The sequence below is a fragment of the Carcharhinus amblyrhynchos genome, chromosome 3, assembly GCF_965287045.1.
Source record: "Carcharhinus amblyrhynchos chromosome 3, sCarAmb.v2.hapA, whole genome shotgun sequence".
Classification (NCBI taxonomy): domain Eukaryota; kingdom Metazoa; phylum Chordata; class Chondrichthyes; order Carcharhiniformes; family Carcharhinidae; genus Carcharhinus; species Carcharhinus amblyrhynchos.
The window spans coordinates 78,184,434-78,208,782 of NC_137326.1; the positions used below are offsets into that span (position 1 = coordinate 78,184,434).

The 24,349-nt window shown below is 43.2% G+C and overlaps 1 pseudogene; it reads right to left on the reverse strand.

The window, feature by feature from the left end:
• Nucleotides 1-21,444, reverse strand: LOC145341210 (coagulation factor VII-like; annotated as a pseudogene).
• Between the last annotated feature and the right edge of the window lie 2,905 nt (nt 21,445-24,349).

Here is a 24,349-nt window from a genome sequence, read left to right on the forward strand (position 1 = left end):
CAGAAAATTGTGAGTGCTGCCACCACAGTCACATCTTGTTCAAGATGGGGCCTGAGACCCTGTAAGGTTTTGCTTGAAGTTTGAAATCATGGCTGGGAGCTCAGGACTTATCTGCTAACTAAATTAAGATTCCTAAAGCCTATAGAATCTTTGTAGCCCCGGGCACTATAGATTGGGAATGATCACTTGATGCAACAGGCTACACCACTTACAGGGAGTGTTCCTGTTTTAGATTCATCTTTTTTCAGTGATTAAGGAAAGTGACAGAAAAGGGTGACTTTTAACATCCTAATGGCCAAATTATGTGTCACTTGGCCTATTGGGCTTGGGCTTGGGAGAAGAAGCTGCCCAAGATTCTATCAGTCAATTATTCTGACCTTCGTGCTGATGGATAATAGTTTGCTAATTGTAGTAGTCAATAGAATAGAAAGAAAGGAAATTCAGCTATCAGCATTTGCAAATCAATTTATTTGTTCTTTATCCAAACTGCATGGAAGTGTTAGGTTACAAACCTAACCTCTAGTGCCAGATTTGATACTGCAGTACCCAGGAGAGCTGCTCAATTCTATCAATACAATTCCGATCACAATAGGAATTAAGGAGGGAGCAGTTTAAGGATAGGTGATAATTGGATAACCTTGCTTCCTGCTGTAAGCTTAAATTCTTTCATTTGCCTCTTCTGTGTGACTGGCAATGTTAGTGCATCAAAATTATTCAACAGAAAACATCAAATTAATGTATTAAGTATTCATCTGCAGCTATTACCAGCAGTACTTTTTAGATGAGAATATTAACCACTGTCTGCTGTGAAACAGCCTACAGTTGATGAATTAACAAGCTCAAACTATTTTACTGGGGGCTAATCTTCTAAATAAAGTTAAATGGTAGTTTTGAGACCTGCTGCTCAGTGTCACAATGTGTAATCCAGTGCTTCTGTCATTCTCTTGTGCTCCTGTTCTGTTCATTCACAATAATTCGTGACTGCTCAGAGAATTCAACATCTCAGTACTCTGATAAAGTCACATGTATCCATGATAAGTAGCCAGGAAACCTAGAAAACATATTTTTCTCCTCTGGTGTAACCCTCAGCCCAGCTAATTACACCAATCAAATACCATGTTTGTCAATACAAAACAGCATAGGGTCCTCCACCACTCTCAAAAGAAATCTATTGCATCATCTTTGAACCCAGCACAAAACATATTATCTGTTACTGACAAATTTGTCGATTTGATGCAGGTCTCCTGTTCAATGTATGGAAGTTGGACCCGTCTCAAGAATCGGGTCAGGCCCCAGCCACTCATCATCCCCACCTTCCCATCCTGCAGTAGGAGCTGGCCCAGGTTATAGCTGGGCAGACAAATTGGAGCAATGGGAATACTAAAATTTTCAAATACAGAAGGGCAATGGCGTTGTCATATATTACTGGATCGTACTGAGGATGGATCAGAAACTTCTTCACTAAAACCTTCTCTTCCCAGACCTCTGTTTGAAGTTTGCCAAATTCATCTGGTGGAGTAAGAGCAGTTTCAGAAGCTGCTTTTATGGTTTAATTTATGTAATTATGATCTGGAAAGTGCTACCTGAATGGGTGGTAAATATAGATTCAGTTGTCACTTTCAAAAAGGAAAAATAAAAAATTGTACGCCTATGAGAAAAGAGCAGGGGAGTCAGATTAATTGTACAGTTCTTTCAAAGATCCTGTACAAGAAGAATGGTGTCCTTTTGTGCTGTAATATTCTTTGATATAATCTGAAATAGTCATTAAAATATGTATTTTTAGGTGTCAAAATAAAGTCAATTTCACTGTTCCTTTATACTGCTTAACTTCTCTGCTATCCAGTCAAAACAATAAGTTAGCAACTGAACCCCACAGCCATGAATTTCTCATACCTATTCTGTGTTGAGTTAGCTAAAAGTAAGGTATGGAGAATGAGATAAAAAGTAATTGGCATGGAAATAACAATCACTAACAGAGAAAACAAACAGAACTGTAAAAGGAATCAAGCAGTGATAAATGAATTGAGAAGAGGCAGGGGAGATGGTGAGAGGTGGGAGTGAATGAAACAGGCGTACAACAATGAAGAAAAGAAAGACAAGTGATTAGAGACAGAAGTGAAGGAGAGGGACATGATGGAGCAGCAGAAGTGAAGAAGGATAAACAATTGTGTAAGGATGAGCCAGCTGACAGACTAAAGAGACAACCGTAAGATGTAGGAACAGAACTAGGCCATTTGGCCCATCAAGTCTGCTTTGCCAATCGGTGGGAGTATGGCTGATCTGATAATCCTCAACTCCACTTCTGTGCCTTATCCCTTTGATTCCCTGACTGATCAAAAATTTGCCTATCTCAGCCTTGAACATCCTAGCGTCTATAGTCCTCTGTGGTAAAGAATTCCACAGATTGACTACTCTGTAAGAGAAGAAATTCCTCCTCATCTCTCTCTTAAATGGGTGACACCTTACTTTGAGATTATACCCTCTGGTCCTAGATTCCCCCACAAGAGAAAACAATCTCTCAGCGTTTACCCTGTCAAGCCCTCTAAGAATGCTGTATGTCACAATAAGGCCATCTCTCATTTTCTAAATTCCAATTAGTACAGGCTCAACCTATTCAACCATTCCTTATAAGAAAATCCCTCCATGCCCAGGATCAACTTAATGAATCTTCTGTGGACTGCCTCCAGTGCCAGCATACATTTCCTTAGACAAGGAGGCCAAAACTGTTCACAGTATTCAGGGTGTGGTCTAACTGGTGCCTTGAATGGTTTTAACAAAACTTACCTATTTTTATATTCCATCCCCTTTGAAATAAAGGCCAACATTCCATTTGCCTGCCCTATGACCTACTGAACTTGTATGTTAGCATTTTGTGATTTATGTATATGGACCCCCAAATTCTTCTATGCTGCTGCTTTCTGCAGGTTTCCTGCATTTAAATTGTATTCAGCTCCTTTATTCTTCCCATCAAAGTGCATAACTTCACATTTTCCAACATTATATTGCATTTGCTACATGGAAGAATGACAAATAAATGCAGGAGAGATTAAGAAAGAGAGGAGGGAAAGCATCAAAGGGAAGAAAAAATAGTGGAGCAGAATGAGTGACTGAGAAAAAGATGGGGACAGAGAGAAATGTAATGCAGAGTAAGTGACGTAAAGGATAAGGCAGGTATGGAGGAAGGTAAAGAGAAACAGGAGCTGCAAAAGAGCCAAGAAAGGGAGAGGAATGGAGAAGGAGAAGTCAAGTGAAAGTAAAAGATAAATGGAAGAGACAAGGAGAAAGGACAGGTTGAGCTGAAACATGAAAGTTGTGATTGCCAGGGGAGTGACAAGTTCAAGAGGCAGAGAGAGAATAAAAGACAAGTGAAAAACAGATACATGCAGTGGAAGTAAGGTAGAAGTGTGAAAGGCAATCATAACTGAATTTAAAGGCTGATTTTGAAGGTTGGTACAATTAAAAAAGACCATATATGTGCTCTTACCTGCTGTAACAGAGTGTGGCAACATTGAATCAAAGCAGTGAGCTGCAGTCACTACCCACCGACTGTTAATCAAAGTCGCACCACAGAAGCCATAATCATCCCTATTATTTATCAACACCTAAAAACAGCAAAAATGAAGTCAAAAATATACCTCAGTACTGTGCGTAAAATAAAACTAGTTCATGTTCGGTCTTTTTACAGCTTAAGAATGTTAAGGATGAAGTGGTAGATTTAGGTTCTGAAGAGTTCATTCAGAGTAAGGAGTGATTGGTTGTATCAACTGCTCAACAAAATGGTTAACAGGAGAGCCCCAATTTAAGATTGAAGAAGAATTAGAGAGATTGAAAAAAAAGTTATATCCACAGATATTAATTAAAATATGGAATTCTTCACTTTTGTCTCTTCTAATTGTGAAACCATTGTTGAAAAAAATACATTGGTATTATTTGAAAAATAATTCCATAACTTTTTTTTGAGAAAAAGAGAAAAAATAAAGCGAGCATATGCATGGGTTTAGTCCAGGTGACTTATACAGAGAAAATCATCAGCTGAGAATTAATGGTATCATTTCTGGGCTGGGGCTTTGTGTACCTGCGAATTTAATCAAAAGCTGAGTCCTTTCCTAAAGTGAAGTGATTTCTTGCTGCTGATCAAATCTGGATAGGCTGAATGAGTGGGCGAGGACCTGGCAGATGGAGTATTACGTTAGCAAATGTGAGGTTATCCACTTTGGTAGAAATAATAGCAGAAGGGATTATTATTTAAAGGGTGAAAAGCTCCAGCGTGCTACAGTGCAGAGGGACCTGGGGGTCCTTGTGCACGAATCGCAAAAACTCAGTCTGCAGGTGCAGCAGGTGATCAAGAAGGCGAATGGAATGTTGGCCTTTATCGCGAGGAGGTCTTGCTGCAACTGTATAAGGCGCTGGTGAGGCCACAACTGGAGTACTGTGTGCAGTTTTGGTCCCCGTATTTGCGAAAGGATATATTGGCCTTGGAGGGAGTACAGAGAAGGTTCACCAGGTTGATACTGGAGATGGGGGGGGTTAGCTTATGAAGAGAGATTGAACAGACTGGGTCTGTACTCGTTAGCATTTAGAAGGCTGAGGGGGGATCTTATAGAGACTTACAAAATAATGAAGGGGCTAGATAGGGTTGAGGTAGATAGATTCTTCCCGCTTCGAAAGGATAACAGAACTAGAGGGCACAGCCTCAAAATAAGAGGGGGGGGGGTACAGTTTAGAACGGAGTTGAGGAGGAACTTCTTCACTCAAAGGGTGGCGAATTCTGGAATTCTCTGCCCATTGAAGTGGTGGAGGCTACCTTGCTGAATATATTTAAGTCATGGGTGGGTAGATTTCTGATAGACAAGGGAATTAAGGGTTATGGGGAGAAAGCGGGAAAGTGGAACTGATCCACTTCAGATCAGCTATGATCTTATTCAATGGCAGGGCAGGCTCAAAGGGCTAGTTGGCCTACTACTCCTCCTATTTCTTAAGTTCTTATGTTCTCACATCTTCATTACTGCTGCAAGTGCACCATTTTTGCCAGGCTCCCAGCTTTCCAAGTTCTGCTTTGCACAGACAAGGCACATTTGAGGGAGGGAAGGGGAGAGTGAAGTGATGCTGGATGGTGGAGGCAAATCAGGTGCAATATCTGTATGAATGGCTGCAGTAAAAGGGCCAGTTAGCCATTTGGTTGGTGAACCAACTACAAATTGTTTCTTCGGGAATAGAATCCCCAAACTTTGAATTGAAGGGTTTTGTTGTCTTAAATTAGGCAATGCAGAAATAAAATCTCTGGGATGGAAGGTAAATATAGTGAAATGTAGTAGCCAAAAGCAGCACATTGCACGCCATCCAAGGCCAGCAGCCCAACAATGGACGAGATTTAACAACCCCTCTAGGTTAGTCAAAGCCAGGAAGTTGGTCATAACTTGAACTAATAAAAAATGTGAATTATGGTTTTCATTTCCTTTATCCTTGGGTTATATACCAGAAAGGAGAGGTGTGTTGATCAGGAAGCTGCTCATAACATGTCTGTTTGTTGTCAATTGCTCAAATGCATTCCCTCTCATCACAATGCATCGTGTGAATACACCCCTCAAATTGTTTGAAAGTGCATTGATCATAAGACTCATTGTCTTGTTTCTGTTAAAGGTCCTTGAGTTTCAAAGCAGCAACCATCAAGTACTACTGAAAAAGAACAGGAAAATATGGCACAAAGGATGAGATACCCCTCCCACTTCTGTCTTATTCAGTAAGTATTACTAATTTCAGCCTATATTTCATGTGTTAGCACTTGGGGAATATATGTTCCTTGAATACGTATTCAAGGCGGCACAGTGGTTGGCACTGTTGTCTTACTGCTGCCTTAGGTGACTGTGTGGAGTTTGCACGTTCTCCCCATGTCTGCATTGCTTTCCTCTGGGTGCCCCAGTTTCCTCCCACAGTCCAATGATATGGAGGTTAGGTGAATTGGCCATGCTAAAGATGTCACTTAGGGAGATTAGCAAGGTAAATATGTGGATTAGGGGGACAGGATCTGGATGGGTTGCTCTGTCGGTAAGTTGGTGCAGATTTGATGGACCAAATGGCCTCCTCTTACACTGTAGGGATTTTAAAAATGCTAATCACGGAAAAGTCCGACCTTTATTCTTAATAGGAACTCATTTCGGCAAAATTTAACTAGGTTTTTCACATCCTAACTCTCATCTCCACCAATAGATACACAAATATGGCTCATAGAATATCAGAAGTAAATGGGTTGATACCAATTTAGAACTTCTATCTCACCTGCCAAGGACAAAAACTTAGTGGCATCTAACTGTTTTTCTCTAAGGACTCTTTTTTTGGGCAGCATGATGGCACAGTGGTTAACACTACTACCTCACAGCACCAGGGACCCGGGTTTGATTCCCAGCTTGGATCACTGTGGAGTTTGCACATTCTCCCCATGCCTGGTACTCCGGTTTCCTCCCATGTTCTTAGAATGTGCGGGTTAGGTGGATTGACCATACTAAATTATCCAGTAGTGTCAGGGGGATTAGATAGGTTAAATGCTTGGAGTTAGTGCAGACTCAATGGGCCAAATGGCCTTCTTCTGCACTGTAAGGATTCTTTGAAACATACAAAGAATCTCCAGAAATTTGCCAAGTATTTTAATGGATGACAATCTTTAATCGCTGTCGAATAAAGATCTAGCAACAAATGTTAAGATACAAGTATAAGGCATAAGTTGAAAAGCAGAAAGTGTTACGAAGCATGCATTAAATAAAATCTAAATGTCCATCAAACACATCGACTGATCAATGCATCCCACCAAACGTACAGCCTGTTCAATTTACCTCACCTGACCAAAAAACTGTCCAATCTACCACATCAAACCCACAGATTGTCTAATCTGTCCCATCACAGAATGCCACTTAACTCATTTAATCTCCTGTAAACCATGCAAAACTTCCAAATGTTTACTTAACAGATAAAACAAGGAAAATGTAAATTGCACTTTACCTGACATGAGGTTCCAGCACTTTTTGTTTTATTTGTTTTGCCCTATGCCAGTTGTCTCGCTGAAATCAATGTTGCTAGGTTCCATGCAGCATCTGATTATATTTTGTGATTTTTATAGAGCTGTTGGTTGCTGGTTACACCAAGGTTCAAGCAGGTTGCCCTGGTCAGTAATCATACCGCTGCATTGAAGGTGGTAGGTAGCTTGTCAATCCAGTCATTTCTGCACAAGTTCCTTTCTTTCCCCACATATCCCTAAAAGTGTGATAATTCACAGCAAATGCCAGGAAACTTTGGGAGCTGCTCCATAAGCTGTAATCAGTGAACAGCAATGTGGGGTGGGGATGTATTTTGGAAGCAGTACAAGTCCCAACTTGTCTCCAATTTAGGGGTTATTTGGTGATAGAACACTTATTCAAAGTTCAAATCAAAGGCTTGATTTCCTCAAACTATAAAGTGTGCCCTATGTTTGCTGGTACCAAAGAAAAGCCAGGCATTGTGCTTAATGATTATAATCCAGTGGCTCTGACATCCATCATTATGAAGTGCTTCAAAGGATTAGTCATTGCACAAATCAATTCCAACCCCCCAGATTGCCTGGATCCATTACAGTTTGCCTACCACCATTACGGGTCCACAGTAGATGCCACCTCACTGGCCCTGCACTCAACCTGGAACACTTATGTGTTCTGACACCTATGTCAGACTCCAATTTACTGGCTACAGCTCAGCCTTCAATAAAGCTATTCCTACAAAACTCATCTCCAAACTCCATGGCCTAGGCTTCGCTTCCTGTCTCTGTGACTGGATCCTGAACTTCCGAACCCACAGACCACAATTAGTAAGTATAGGCAACAATACGTCTTCCACTATCATCCTCAAAACCTTTGCCCCACAAGGCTGTCCTCCGCCCCCTACTATACTCGTTGTACACAAGGCACAACACAGCACGGGAAACAGGCCCTTTGGCCCAACAAGCCCGCACTGCCATTTTAGCATTGTGAGTGCCCTCTTCAACCTATGACCTTTGTCCATGCCTATTAGACTCCACAACAAAGGAATTATAACCAGGTTGAGGGACGCCTAATTTAGGGACAATTTGTTAACACCAGTCTAAGAGCACGTTTTTAGGGTGTGGGAGGAAACCGGAGCACCTGGAGAAAACCCACACAAGCATGGGGAGAACGTGCAAACTCCCACAGACACTGGCCCAAATCCATGTATCTGCACAGCAAACAGTGATAGTCACTGAGCTGTCATGTTGCCCATCAGCTGGTCCAGTTTAAGTGTACAGTAACGACATGAAGAACATACATAAGAACATACATAAGAAATAGGAGCAGGAGTAGGCCATCTAGCCCTTCGAGCCTGCCCCGCCATTCAATAAGATCATGGCTGATCTGTTGTGGCTCAGTTCCACTTTCCCGCCCTCTCCCCATAACCCTTAATCCCCTCTCTTATCAAGAACCCATCAACCCGCTTCTTTAAAATATTTAGCGAGGCAGCCTCCACCACTTCAACGGGCAGAGAATTCCAGAGATTCACCACCCTTTGAGTGAAGAAGTTCCTCCTCAACTCCGTTCTAAACCGCCTCCCCTTTATCTTGAGGCTGTGCCCCCTAGTCCTACTGTCTTTTTTGAGCGGGAAGAGTCTCTCCACCTCTATCCTATCCATCCCATTCATCATCTTATACGTCTCAATGAGATCTCCCCTCATTCTTCTAAACTCTAACGAGTACAAGCCTAGTTTATTCAGCCTCTCCTCATAGCTCAATCCCCTCAACTCCGGTATCAGCCTAGTAAACCTCCTCTGCACTCCCTCCAGGGCCAAAATATCCTTGCGCAGGTGCGGCGCCCAAAACTGCACACAGTACTCCAGCTGCGGCCTCACCAATGCCCTATACAGCTGCAGCAAGACCTCCCTACTTTTATATTCAATCCCCCTCGCTATGAAGGCCAGCATCCCATTTGCCTTCCTGACCACCTGCACTAGGCAACTCTCAAAACCACATCCAAGAGCAGCCCTCGCACGACCCACCGCATGTATGCCTCTTGTTGGACAACAAGGCAGACCGAATCACCTGTGGATATAAAAAAAAAGACATCAATCAACATACACAACTTATACAGACATTCACGGAATCCCCAGAAGCTCAAACGTAAGACAGGTGAGCCATAAAATATGTTGGACGGTCCATAGGTATCTATTGATTCCCAGGAACGTCCTGAGGCTCTTGATCCTTATTTAGAACAATCTTTTGTATCCCTCCATCTCTAGTCTGCTCATGTGCCTATCTAGGTAAGCCTTAAACAACTCTAGCGTGCCTGCCTCCACCACCCTACTTGGCAGTGCATTCTGTGCCCCCACAACTTTCTGTGTGAAAAACCTCCCTCTAGCATCTGAACTATACCTCACCCCTCTCACCCTAAGCCCGTGGCCCCTCGTAATTTTCATATCCAACCTGGGAAAAAGCTTATTACTGTTCACTCTATCTATACCCTTCATACTCTTATACACCTCTATTAGATCTCCCCTCATTCTCCGTCTTTCTAAGGAGAACAGCACCAATTTGCCCAATCTCTCCTCATAGCTAAGTCCTTCCATACCAGGCAGCATCCTGGTAAACCTCCTCTGCACTCTCTCCAGGGTCTACACGTCCTTCCGGTAGTAAGGTGACCAGAACTGGACGCAGTACTCCAAATGCAGTCTAACCAACGTTCTATACAACAGCAACATTAGACGCCAGCTTTTATACTCTATACCCCTTCCTATAAAGGCAAGCATACCATAAGCCTTCTTCGCCACCTTCTCCACCTGTACTGCCACTTTCAAGGATTTGTGTATTTGCACCCCTAGGTTCCTCTGCGTTTCTATACTCTTAATAGTCCTACCATTTATCGTATAACTCCCCTCTACATTATTTCTTCCAAAATGCATCACCTCGCATTTATCTGGATTAAATTCCATCTGCCATTTCTCTGCCCAATATACCAGCCTATCTATATCCTGCTGTATTGCCTGACATTGCTCATCACTATCAGCAAGTCCAGCCATCTTCTTGTCATCTGCAAACTTGCTGATCACACCAGTTACTCCCTCTTCCAAGTCATTTATGTATGTTACAAATAGCAAAGGTCCCAGTACCTACAAAGGTCCCTGCGGCACATCACTAGTCACAGGCCTCCAGCTAGAAAAAGACCCTTCCACTACTACTCTTTGTCTCCTGTTATCATGCCAGTTCTCAATCCATCTAGCCACCGGTCCTTGTATCCCATGAGCCTTCACCTTTTCCACCAACTTACCATGAGGGACTTTGTCAAACGCCTTACTGAAATCCATATAGACATCCACGGCTCATCCTTCGTCGACCGTTTTTGTCACCTCCTCAAAAAATTCTACCAGATTCATAAGGCATGACCTCCCCTTTACAAAGTCATGTTGCCTATCACTAATCAGATTGCCATGCTCTAAATGCGTATACATCCTATCTTTAAGAATCCTCCAACAACTTCCCTACCACTGATGTCAAACTCACCGGCCTGTAATTACCCGGGTTATCTCTACTACCCTTTTTAAACAACGGTACCATGTTCGCTATCCTCCAGACCTCTGGGACCTGAGTCTCCCTCCTCCAGTCCTCTGGAACCTGAGGAAATCTCTCCCTCAATGTCAACAAAATGAAGGAGACATTGTCATTGACTTAGGAAGTGTAAAGGACAACATGCCCCTGTCTACTTCAATGGGGACGAAGTAGAAAGCATTGAGAGTTTCAAGTTGTTAGGTATCCAGATCACCTATGACCTGTCCTGATCCCCCCAGGCTGACACTATAGTTAAGAAAGCGCACCAACACCTCTACTTTCTCAGAAGACTAAGGAAATTTGGCATGTTAGCTATGACTGTCATCAACTTTTACAGATGTACATAGAAAGCATTTTTTCTGGTTGTACCACAGCTTGGTATGGTTCCTGCTCTGACCAAGACCACAAGAAATTACAAAGGATTGTAGATATAGCCCAATCCTTCACACCAACCAGGCTCTTATCTATTGACTCTGTCTACACTACCCGCTGCCTCAGAAAAGCAGCCAGCATAATTAAAGACCCTACACCCTGGACATACTCTCTTCCACCTTCTTCCATCAGGAAAAAGGTACAAAAGTCTGAGGTTTCGGTCTTCACGGAGGAGGACGTGAATAATTTGCCGGATGTTAGAGATGGAAAGGTGGTAGGACTGGAGGGTCTCGATGACATTACTGTCACTAGAGAGGTGGTGCTCGACAGACTGGAGGGGCTGATTGTGGACAAGTCCCCAGGACCGGATGGAATGCATCCGAGGGTTCTGAAAGAAATGGCGGAGGTGATAGTGGATGCCTTGGTGGTTATTTTCCAGACGTCGCTGGATTCCGGGGAAGTGCCGGAAGATTGGAAAATGGCTAATGTTACGCCGTTGTTTAAGGGTGCCAGGCAAAAGGCAGGGAATTATAGGCCTGTTAGTTTAACGTCTGTTGTAGGTAAAATGTTAGAATCCGTCATCAAGGAGGAAATAGCGAGGCATCTTGAGGGGAACTGCTTGATAGAGCAGACGCAGCACGGTTTCGTTAAAGGGAAGTCATGTCTGACAAATTTACTAGAGTTCTATGAGGATGTGTCTAGGGCGGTGGATAGAGGAGAGCCGGTGGATGTGGTCTTTCTTGATTTTCAGAAGGCGTTTGACAAGGTACCTCACAAGAGGTTATTGCAGAAGGTCAGGGGGCATGGAGTTGGGGGTAGGGTGTTAGCGTGGATAGAGGACTGGTTGTCAAATAGGAGGCAGAGAGTGGGGGTCAATGGGTGCTATTCGGATTGGCGGATGGTGACTAGTGGAGTGCCCCAGGGGTCGGTGCTGGGGCCTCAGCTATTTACCATTTATATAGATGATCTGGAGGAGGGAACCGAGTGTAGGGTGTCGAAATTTGCTGATGACACCAAAATTGGTGGAAAGGCAAATTGTGCGGAGGGTGGGGAGAGTCTACAGAAGGATCTAGATAGGCTGGGCGAATGGGCCAGGAAATGGCAAATGGAATTTAATGTTGGCAAGTGCGAGGTGGTCCACTTTGGTAGGAATAATGGTAGGAAGGATTATTACTTACGTGGAGAAAAACTGCAGCAGGCGACGGTGCAGAGGGACCTCGGGGTCCTTGTGCATGAGTTGCAAAAACCCAGCTTGCAGGTGCAGCAGGTGGTCAGGAAGGTGAATGGGATGCTGGCCTTCATTGCGAGGGGGATTGAATATAAAAGTAGGGAGGTCTTGCTGCGGCTGTATAGGGCATTGGTGAGGCCGCAGCTGGAGTACTGTGTGCATTTTTGGGCGCCGTACTTACGCAAGGATATTTTGGCCTTGGAGGGAGTGCAGAGGAGGTTTACTAGGCTGATGCCGGAATTGAGGGGGTTGAGCTATGAGGAGAGGCTGAATAAATTAGGCTTGTACTCGTTAGAGTTTAGAAGAATGAGGGGAGATCTCATTGAGACGTATAAGATGATGAATGGGATGGATAAGATAGAGGTGGAGAGACTCTTCCCGCTCAGAAAGGATAGCAGGACTAGGGGGCACAGCCTCAAGATAAAGGGGGGGGCGGTTTGGAACAGAGTTGAGGAGGAACTTCTTCACTCAAAGGGTGGTGAATCTCTGGAATTCTTTGCCCGTTGAAGTGGTGGAGGCTACCTCGCTAAATATTTTTAAGACGCGGGTTGATGGGTTTTTGATAAGAGAGGGGATTAAGGGTTATGGGGAGAGGGCGGGAATGTGGAACTGAGCCGCGACAGATCAGCCATGATCTTATTGAATGGCGGGGCAGGCTCGAAGGGCTAATTGGCCTACTTCTGCTCCTATTTCTTATGTTCTTATGTACCAACAAATTCAAGAGCAGCTTCTTCCATGTTGCCATCAGACTTTTGAATGGACCTACCTCGCACTAAGTTGATCTTTCTCTGCACCCTAGCTATGACACTACAAAGAACAAAGAGCAGCACAGCGCAGGAAACAGGCCCTTCGGCCCTACAAGCCTGCACCACCCATTTTAACACTCAGTGAGTGCCTTATTCAAGTCTTTGGTCACTTGTCGACGTTTTTGTCTACCTCTAGTGGACAATAAAGGGGGTGGAAATTTAGGGAATTATATGTATGCCAGATTAAGAGAGATCCAATTCAGGGACGATTTATTGACACCAATCAGCCTAAATAGAACGTTTTTGGGATGTGGGAGGAAATTGGAGCACCTGGAAAAAATTCTGCACTGTCTCCTTTCCTTCTTTATGAATGGTATGCTTTGTCTGTATAGTGTGCAAGAAACAATATTTTTCACTATGTACTAATACATATGATAATAAATCAAATCAAATCATGCTCCTCGAGTTTGTACAATTCTTAACAGAGGTGCATCTTGTGGCCATGATCAATACTTAATGAAATGTGAGTTAATGACAGGTGAAGTCAGTACCATTTTTAACACAGTTCTGCTGGTCTTCATCCAGCTGATAGCCATCTGCACAATATTTTGCCATTTGTGTTGCCTTGTTAAAGTTGCAGTACTGCTGACAGTAGCCATTCTTATATTTACAATCCAGATTCTCTGAATTAAAGAATAATACTCAAACACAGGAAAAATACCTGCTTATAATCAGGTTTACACAGTGACTCATCAGTCAGTGAAGCCCATGTGAATGTAAGGGCAGTGGCAGCATAAATACGGGCAGCATGGTGGCACAGAGTTTAGCAATACTGCCTCACAGCGCCAGAGACCTGGGTTCAATTCTGGCCTTCCAGTGACTGTATGGAATCTGCACATTCTCCCCATGTCTACATGGGTTTCTTCCAAGTGCTCCGGTTTCCTCCCATACTCATAAAATGTACAGGTTAGGTTGATTGACCATGGTAAATTGCCCCTTAATGTAAGGCGGATTAGCATGGTAAATAGGTGGGATTATGTAGATAGGACTGAGTGGGATTGTGGTCAGGTTTGATGGGCCAATTGAAGATTTTTGGGAATGAGGAATTTTTTTTTCTCAGATGATCATTTGTCTGTGGAATCTCTTCCACTGAAAGCAATGGATGCTGCGTCATTTATTCAAGGCAGAGTTAGATAGATTTTTGATAGATAAGGGGTACGGAGGGCAGACAACAAGGTGGAACTGAGATCACCACCAGATCACTCATGATCTTACCAAGCCGCAGAGCAGAGTTGAGGGGCTGATTGGCCTATTCTTGCTCCTACATCCTATGTGCCTGGAGGTGCTACTGATTATTTTTGACAAAATGACCAGTATTGGTTGTAGTGCAACCCACTAACAATCAGAGGATCTGGCAGTAGTGGTGAGAGAGTAATTAAAGAGTGTTAATATTGTGTCATACTGCTCCAGCTCACCCTTCAGGTCTCACATCCTAAGAGGGCATTGATGACCATGGATTTCCATTCGATAGGTCCATGATTGTGTTTGGCGGTGGTTTGCTGTTGCCTTCTGCAGTATGGCTGACCAAGAACGTCTCCTGCTTTCCCCACCTGCTGTCAGGCATATCGGAAGGATTTACAGGCTGAAAATCAATCTGTTCGGCCATTTATGAACACAGCTCCTGTGGCCATCAAGTCCTGAAGTGGGACTTGAACCAAGAGATTCAGGCCAGAGATAGGGATGCTACCCACTGTCACAAGACCTCTGTGGTACAGCTCACTGTCTCTGTTTAAGATGACTGTGGAGCAAGGTCAGTAATGAGCAGCAACTGAAACAAAAATGCAAACACAAATGCACACATATGCACTCACAGGTCCACAGGCATACAGAAACACAAACACACATGAGCCAATGGGCTTGTAATCCAGAGACCCAGGGTAATACTCTGGGGACTCAGGTTCAAAACACAACACAGCAGTTGGTAGAATTTGAATTCAGTAAAAACCTGGAATTAAAAGTCGAATGATGACCATTGTTGATTGTTATAAAAACCTGGTTCCCTAAAGTCTTTTATGTGAATGAAATCTGCCGTTCTTAACTGGTCTGGCTTAGATGTATCTTCCAATCCACAGCAACATGGTTGACTCTAAAACAGCCCAGCAAGACAATCCAATCACCAGAAAGTCAAGAAGGAATGAAACTGGATGGATCACCTGGCATTGAACTAATCACCAGAAATGGCAAACTCAGCCCTGCCAACCTTCCAATGTACTCCTCACTAACATCTAGGAGCTTGTGCCAAAATTGAGAGAGTTGTTCCACAGATAGTCAAGTAATAGTGTGACATTGTTACCAGGCAGTGATGGAAGGGGTCATTGACAATGCTATCAGGCGTCACTTGCTTCGCAATAATCTGGTCACTGATGTCCAGTCTGGATTCCACCAGGGTCACTGAGCTCCTGATCTCATTACAGTCTTGGTCCAAACATAGACAAAAGAGCTGAATTGACGTGAGTGTGACTGCCCTGGCTGTAAGGCAGCATTTGACCATGTCAAGACTGGAGTCACTGAAAAACAGGAAAATGTCTATGCTGGTAGGAGTCATATGTAACACAAAGGAAGATAATTGTGGTTGTTGGAGATCAATCATCTTAGTTCCAAGATATCACTTCAGGAGTTCTTCAGAGTAGTGTCCTCGGCCAACCATCTTCAGCTGCGTCATCGATAACCTTCCTTTCATCATAGGGTCAGAAGTGGGGGTGTTCACTGATGGCTACACAATGTTCAGCATAATTTGTGACTCCTCAGATACTGAAGCAGTTCATGCCCAAATGCAAGAAGACCTAGACAATAACTGGGCTTGGGCTGACAAGTGGCAAGTAAAATTTGAGCCTCAGAAGTGCCAGCTGATGACAATGTCCAACAAGAGTGGATCTAACCACCATCACCCATTAACATTCAATGACATTACTATCACTGAAACCCCACTGTCAACAGTCCGAGAATTACTATTGACCAGAAACTGAACTGAACCAGCCATATAACTACTGTGGCTATAAGAGCAGGTCAAAGGCTAGGAATCATGCAGTGAGTAACTCACCTTCTGACATCCTAAAGCCTTTACACAATCGACAAGTCACAAATTAGGAGTTTAATGGAATACTCTCCACCTGCCTGGATGAGTGAATCTCCACCAATGCTCAAGAAGCTTGACACCATCTAAGACAAAGCAGCCCGCTTGATTGGGACCGCTTGTACAAACATTCACTCCCTCATCCACCAATGCACAGAGGCAGAAGTGTGCATCATCTACAAGATGCATTGCAGGAACTCACCAAAGCTCGTTTCACAGCATTTCCAAACTCACAACCTCTACCACCTAGAAGGGCAAAGGCATGGAAACACCACCGTCTGGTTATAGTTCCAAGTCAGGATGATTTGTGACTTGCAGGGGAAGATCTCCCCCAATCATTCACCATCCTGACTGAAAAATATATCACCATTCCTTCATTGTTGCTGGATCAAAGTCCTGGAGCTCCCTTCCTAACAACACAGCGTGTGTACCTATAGCACTTGAACTGCAGCAGTTCAAGAAGAATGCTTACTACCATCTTTTCAAGGGCAACTAGGGATGGTCAATAAATTATGGTCAAGCCAGTAACATTCCCATCCCAGGAATGAATAAAAAAAATGTGCATATACATTCACACAGGCACGCACTTGTGCACAGCACTACATATATACAAAGCCCAATGATTTGCATTACTGGGAGGATAGATTGATAGATATTATCAGAAGCAGCAATAAACCTATTTCACAATACTCTCCTTTCCATAGGGGAGGGCAAAGGCAGATGTAACTGTAGCTCAAGATCTTACACATTCCACCATTGAGGCATGTCGATGATTTACAAGGATTCAAATCTGAGAGAGGTAAAGAAAAGCATTCAGTGAAACACTCAGAAAGTCTAATAACAGGTAGCAGAATATGAGTGCATGGTAAACTAAGGATTCTGGAAAATGGACTTCAGCTTGAGCTGAACTGAAGAAAGATCTAATGATTTGGTCAGCATTCGGTACTTCCTCCCACATCTGCCAAAATGTTTGTTCTCTTCCCAAAGCAGAAATATTGTTTTTGTCTCTTGAATTATTAATTTGTATTTTAGTGCTGAAAAGAGCATGTAACTGAAGTCACACCAAGTCACACCATTCTGTTAACAAGCTATCCATTCAGACCATATAGATTGAATGAGAAAGGTGCTGGAAGGTTCAAGTGTCTGAAACAAGTAAAATGAGTTGCTTAAAGCATTAATTGTTTAACTATGACGCTTGCAGAGACGGCCTTCTTGACCGTTGGACCTTCCGTTGGTCTCTTCCGCTCAATCCATCGGACTCTGTCTTCACATGCTGGGATAGACAACTCCGTATCTCACCGAGGATTGAGACTACCCTCACCTGGTTTAGCCGGCTTGTTGAGGCCGTTGCCCAGGGTGTGGCCGCTGTCACGTGCAAACAGCTACAGGGAGCCACGGGTGAGAGCTGAGTGCCAGGTGGGGACAAAGGATGGACAAACCACCCTGAATGGACATGATGTGTTCCCCCACCAAAGGTATTACCCCTCCCTAACACCTCACACTCGCCCCATTTATGGGCAGAAACTACAGGCAGTGGACCAGTTAACTAATCTTGGTAGCACCCTCTCCCAAGCAGTGACTATTGATGCAGAAGTTAACTGCAGAATAGCAAAAGCAAGTTCTGCTTTTGGTAGACCATGCTCCACTGTCTGGGAACGTCGAGGAATCAGCCCAGCAACAAAACTGAAGGTCTACAGTGCCGTGGTATTCACTATCCTCCTGTATGCCTGTGAAACGTGGACTGTGTATCAAAGGCATGCAAGACAGCTCAATCATTTCCACATGACTTGTCTTCACAGAATATTACGCATCCGATGGCAAGACAAACTATCAGACACTAAAGTTCTCTCTAGAGCAAGTCTACCATCAGTCCACACACTGCTGATGAGAGAGCACACCCAGTGGGCAGGTCACGTCATCCGTATGTCAGCTGAGCGCATACCCAAGCAGCTTCTTTTTGGGGGACTCTCTGCTGGAAAAACGATTGCATGGGGGGGCAGAAGAAACGTTTCAAAGATACACTTGAGGCCTCCCTGAAGTCGGTTGACATTGACATGACCACCTGGGAAACACTGGCACAAAGCCGCCCTACCTGGTGCTGCTGCATCCACAAAGGCTGTCAAGCTCACGAAGCAAGGTGTATTGCTGAAGCACAACTTAAGCGCGAGCTGCACAAGTCCAGAACCACCAGCGCAACAACTAGTGTCTACACAAGTCTGTCTAATATGTGCCAGGACATTCCGTGCCCAAATTGGCCTGATCAGTCATCTTCGGACACACTAGCCTCAAAATGACTAATGATGTTGAGGTCCTCATAGATGACGATGGACGAACAATGTAATTGTTTAACTAACCTGGGGCTAGTATCTTCATGCTTAATTATCTTTGCCATTGCGAATTCTTGCTTAATCATTCCACATTAAAGAATCACTGGTTGAACTAATGCAGTTATGAGAGATGTGGTCATATGGTGGCTTTGATAAGCACCCAGGAGACATTTTATAAGGGGTTAGGTACAATGATTAGCTGTAGCTTTCTTCAGTGGACAGCTTGCGGGTCAGATGTCTCCTAGATGGGAGGGATACCAACCACAGGTGATAATGGTAGCACTTTCTCTTATATGAGAACCAGAACTTCAACTGATAAAAGAAAAGAAGTTTGCTAACATTTTTGCAATTTACTCATCAAAATCATTCACCTGTTGTAATGTTCTGCTGATGGACCTTTGAACTGTGAATTACACTGCCAAAGGTTCCAGACACATGGTAAATTTACTAATTTGATTAAAACTAGTTTCAGCACCATTGGCTGAACATTCAGTCACCAGCAAATTGCTGTACGATATAAAACAAATGGTCTTCGTGGAGCTGCATATTCCTTTCTGGCATTTGTTTGAAAACACAACATGCTGAGCTGAAACACAAACGCTCAAACTAGACATGCCTCTGTTCAACACAGGAAGATTCTGGGGATGGTGCAGAGGGAACTGACTCTTACACAGAATTCAAAACAAACCAATCAATAGCATTGGGAATGGGAGCAGTATTGGTTGCTGGGATGGGGGCAGACATTGGAAGCATGAACGAAATAGGAGAGAAAGAAGTAGGAATGGAACTTGGACCGGAACAGGAAACCATAGAATCCCTACAATGCAGAAGGAGGCCATTTGGCCCATCGAGCCTGCACCAATAACAATCCCACCTGGGCCTTATCTCCGTAATCACACATACTCAGTAATCCCCCTGACTTCACACATCTTGGGACACTAAGGGACAATTCAGCATGGTCAATGCACCTAACCCACACATCTTTGGAGTGTGGGAGGAAACCGAAGCACCTGGAGGAAACCCACGCAGACATGGGGAGAACATGCAAATTCCACACAGACAGTTGTCCAAGCTGAGAATCAAACTTAGGTCCTTGGAGCTGTGAGGCAGAAGTGCTAACCACTGTGCCGCCATGCTGCCCAGTTTTAGATGATGCCAAGTGCTGGGTATTGGATGCAGAATTTTGACTTTGAAATAGAACACATGAGAAAACAGAGAGATGGTGTAGGGTCAGTGTCACTGGCTAGTAAACCAGTGGCCCAAGCCTTGGGAGTCAGGGGTTCAAATCCCACCATAGTAGCTGGCAGAATTTAGATTCAATTAAGTAAAAATGTAGAACTGAAAGCCAGTCTAGGTAATGGTAACCTTGAAACTATCATCAATTGTAAAAACCACTCTGGATCACCAGAGTAATCCTTCCTTGAGGAAGGATATCTGCTATCCTTACGTGGTCAGGCTTACATAGAGTAATGTGCTTTACTCTGAAATGGCCTGTAAGCGATTCAGCTCAAGGGTAATTAGGACTGGCCTTCTCAATGACATGCACATCCTATGAAAAAATAAACATTAAAACTATCCATTTTTCAGATGAAAAATTCTTACAGTTCTCTCACAGTTTTTATAGATTGCTTCAGCTTCTTCAAATGAGCAGGATTCCTCTTGGCACTCTCACTCCAGAGATCCTGGTTTCACCTCTTCTAGAACCAGTTTGCATGTTTCTGAATTCTCAGCACTCAGTTTGCTTTATTCTTCTGGTAAAACACTGTAAAAATGTCACAGCAATGAGATGCCAGAGTTGCTAGCTCAGGCTGCTCTTGCTGAAACCCTTTATTAATAAAGATCAAGTGCATGATCCACCTACTCTCCACCTGAAGCGGTATTAGTCCTGGCCTCAGACTCTGAGCTTTGGGATAAATTGAGGCACTTGGTTAATTTCAAGTTCTGCTGTGAGGTAGGAAATTTTGCTAGCCTGCAAATTCAGACAACTTCTTCTTAAGTTTCCAGATTCATTCCAATTTGCTTAGTGATGCATCCACCCAGTCACTTCCACCCTCATTTACATGTGCCTACATGTCAGCATGTGATGAAGTGTGCGGTGTCCTGGACTTCTACCCTGTCGCTGTGCTCAAAGTAAACTATACTGATAGTACCTGGTTTGGTAGCCACCAGGGTCAGCTACTAAAAGCAGAAGTAAGTAGCCACTGTGGACAGCTCCCTCAGTGGGAGACAGCACATTTCAGCGATTTCATATTGTGGTGTGCCTGATTTTAGTGGATTGGACGATTAAAATTGCAACGCCAAAGCCCGGGAGTGCTATGCACTGAGAATTGGGATTGAATGTCAGAAGCTTGTAAATGTCCAGGCCTGCAGTGTCAAGAGACAAAAAAAAGCCATTTCATTTTCAGGCTTGTTTTCAACTTGCTGTCCCTGGTCCAAGTCCCACTACCATATTCATGAGGCAGTGATATACTTGGGTATCCCTGGGCTGCACACACGGGAAACTGAAGGTGAACAAACAGAAACCTTCTCTCCACCACTGCTTTTATATAAGTACAAAGGCTTTCCTCTTTGCAATCCCAGCTAGGCCCCTGATAGTAGTCCTGAGGTGTGAAATTGGACTGTCAAAGAAGCATTTGATATGGAAAAATTGAGAGAAAGATTAGATTGATGTTTGAGATGATGGGTGTTTTATGAGAGTAATTTATTTTTGGAGTGAGCTCTATATACTTCTGAATCTCTTGGTGCCCTTTGTACTTTAATATGAAACAATTCATGTAGGCTTCTCATGTTTGTCCATAAGTGTCCATTCAAAAAATCTTACAAAAACCTGAGCAACATGATTAATGTTTAATGGTAAAATCAATTTGTGATGTCACTGTTAATAACACTGAAGCTTCTTGTTAATCTGTTAAATGCCTCTTCCTAATGCATTAATTTCTGAACACATCATTAATAGACCGACAGTTCAAAGTAAGGTCAGTGTGATCTCAACACCTACCTGAACTCTTTACATTACCCGTACCGCTCGTCAGCATCAGTAACATCAAACACCAATAGCATCCCACCATCTTCAGGGACTGATAACCAGTCTAGCCTGTCTGAACAATCAAAGATATAATTAGACACCATAGCCTGACATTCAGTGAAACCAGTTACAACATTCCATTTCCCTAACTCTGCTGTCAGGTTTTTGCTTAGCAGCAGCAGTTGCAAGAATTTTAAAAAGGCCTAAAATGTAAAAATCTGTCCAGCAACAGGAACAGCCAGCATTTCCAGATCAGACAAGCCTCTAAAAGTGATCAGGGTATTCCAAAGATATAACAGATCTAAGGATGATCAGGTGTGAATTTCTGTAGTAGTAGAAACAGATTACTTAGATGACTGCTACAGAAATGTTAGGTTCCACAAGCTGAAACAGTTTATCTAAATGACTGGGTCATTCAGGGCTACAGAAATGCTAAGCCCCTCCAAAGGAAAGAATTTGAAAAATGTGGATAGCCGCTTCTTGAGTTTAAAATAACAAAAGGGGAAACAGTATAACTGTTACCACCTCCCACCATCAGGATCAGACAAGCCAGTGCACACCTCACAGCCAGGAGGCTAGGACTCATTTCATAGTCAAGAGGTCATATTACATATTTTATTTCTCTGAGATGCTGTAGTACTGCATCTAAGTCTTAAAATTAAGGCATTGCAGGATACCATCATCGTCTCATAGCAGTTTGCTGCAAACACATGCCTCAAGACATAGACTCACTTAAGATTCTCTCTTGTATCAACTTCACATTCAAAAGTTGCTTTGTTATTGAAAGACTCCTCTTTTCTCTCTCTAACATTGGCATAATGCAATCCATATTCATGAATGATAAGCCTTTCAGCTTCCTACTAACAGTAAGTCTTGCACATGGTAGGCAGACCCATTGACCCATTCCCCACTATTCACTTGCATGCTGCTTTTTCTGGATTTGGAAAACACAGGCCTCAGGAATTAGCCAATGTAACATCAATAACTTGAGGATTGCGGGCCAAGGAAGTCCGGAGTAGCAGAGAGCATTTGCAGACAAGGAAAATGCACCAGCTCTCAAGTTGCTCACATGATGCGATGAACTTGAGGGCAGTTAGGAATGGGAAATAAATGCTGGTCCTGCCAGAGATGATAAAACCTTATAAATGAATCCATGGAAGAGAGATCAGGTTGTGTACCTGCTTCTGCTCTGAGCTTTTATAACTGCTTTTCATTCTCCATCTCAAAGAGTGAGGGGAATTCCAAATTAATGTTCATGCTATCGATTGAATGCTTTTGCCTATTTAAGGCAAAGTCTTTCCAAGATTAGAGAGAATATCCTAATTCCAAAACAACATCAAAAAAAATCTAATCCTAAAAAAGCATGCAGAGTGGCAGTACAAAGGAAGAAAATAACGGCCTCTTAATCCAGTTCAGCACAAGATCTGAGAGTAGGACTTTAAAAGCTACATTTGATTGCTGTATATCGACAGAATTTTCCTTAGCTGCAAGGGCAAATGATTGGCCTTATGACATAGGTTCAATGTATCAGAATCTGCAGGATAGCAAGGACCGTCCCCAACACCCATGTGAATGCTGAATTGAGGCTTCTGTCTTGAATCAGCACAAGCCTCCTGTACTTTCACAGTGACTCACGAGAAAGCTCAAGGCAAATGGAAGTTTGATGGAGACAGGCAACAGAATGCTGCTGTGCAGAGGGATCTGTCTGTCCTCGTACACGATGCGCAAAAGATTGACATGCAGTTACAGCAAGTAATTCAGAAGGAAAATGCCTTTATTGCAAAGGGGTTGGAGTATAAGAGTAGAGAAATCTTGCTACAATTGTCCAGGGCATTAGTGAGGCCACACCTGGTGCACTATGAACAGTTTTGATCTTCTTATTTAGATAGGGACATACTTGTGTTGGAAGCAGTTCAGAGAAGGTTGACATCGTTGATTCCTGAGTTGAAAGAGTTGTCTTACAAGGAAAGTTGGGCCCAAACTCATTCCTGTTTAGAAGGATGTGAGGTAATCTAAATAAAACATGAGATTCAGACGGTGCCTACATGGGTAGATGTTTGAGGATGTTTCCCCTCATGGGGAAATCCAGAACTAGATGATACAGTTTCAGAATAAGAGTTGTCTCATTTAGGCTGGAGATGAGGACAAAACTGTCCTTTCAGAGGGTCTTTAATCTTTGGAACTCTCTTCCCCAGGAAATTTGGACACTGAATCAATGAATACACTCAAGGCTGACTAGATAGATGTTTGATCAAATTATATTGAGTGTATGGGGGAAAGGTAGGAAAGTCGAGTTGAGGCCGGATCACATTAACAATGATTTAATTGAATGTCAGAGCAAGTTCAAAGGACCAAATGGCCTCCCTTGCTCTTTTTTAAACATATTCTTAGATCCCAATTGCCCAAATCTCTGCAGCTAGAAGACGCCTGAGCCATTAGTTCATATGAGTGAAACCTGTAATGCTTTGTTGCAAGGGACCAGTGAAATAGAAATTAGAATGTTGTTTAGAAGGCAATTGCATTAGTTCTTAAGAAGGAAAAACATAGAAAGATTTAGGGAAGATTTATTGAAATTGTATTACATACAAATATACGAAATAGGAGCAGAAGTAGGCCATTCAGCCCCTTGAGCTTACACTGCCATTCAATAAGATCATGGCTGGTCTATTGGTGTTTCAAATTCTACATTCCCATCTATCCTGGATAACCTTTGATTTCCTTGCCTAACAAGAATCTATATATCCCAGTCCTAAAATTATTCATTGAGCCCACTTCCACCGCCTTCTGAGGCTGAGAGTTCCAAAGTCTCACAACCCTCAGAGAAAAAACATCTCCTCATCTCTGTTCTAATTTCAAAGCAGTGTCCCCAGTTCCAGATTCACCCACAAGAGGAAACATTCTTTCCACATCCACCTTGTCAATAGCATTCCGGGTCTTATATACTTCAA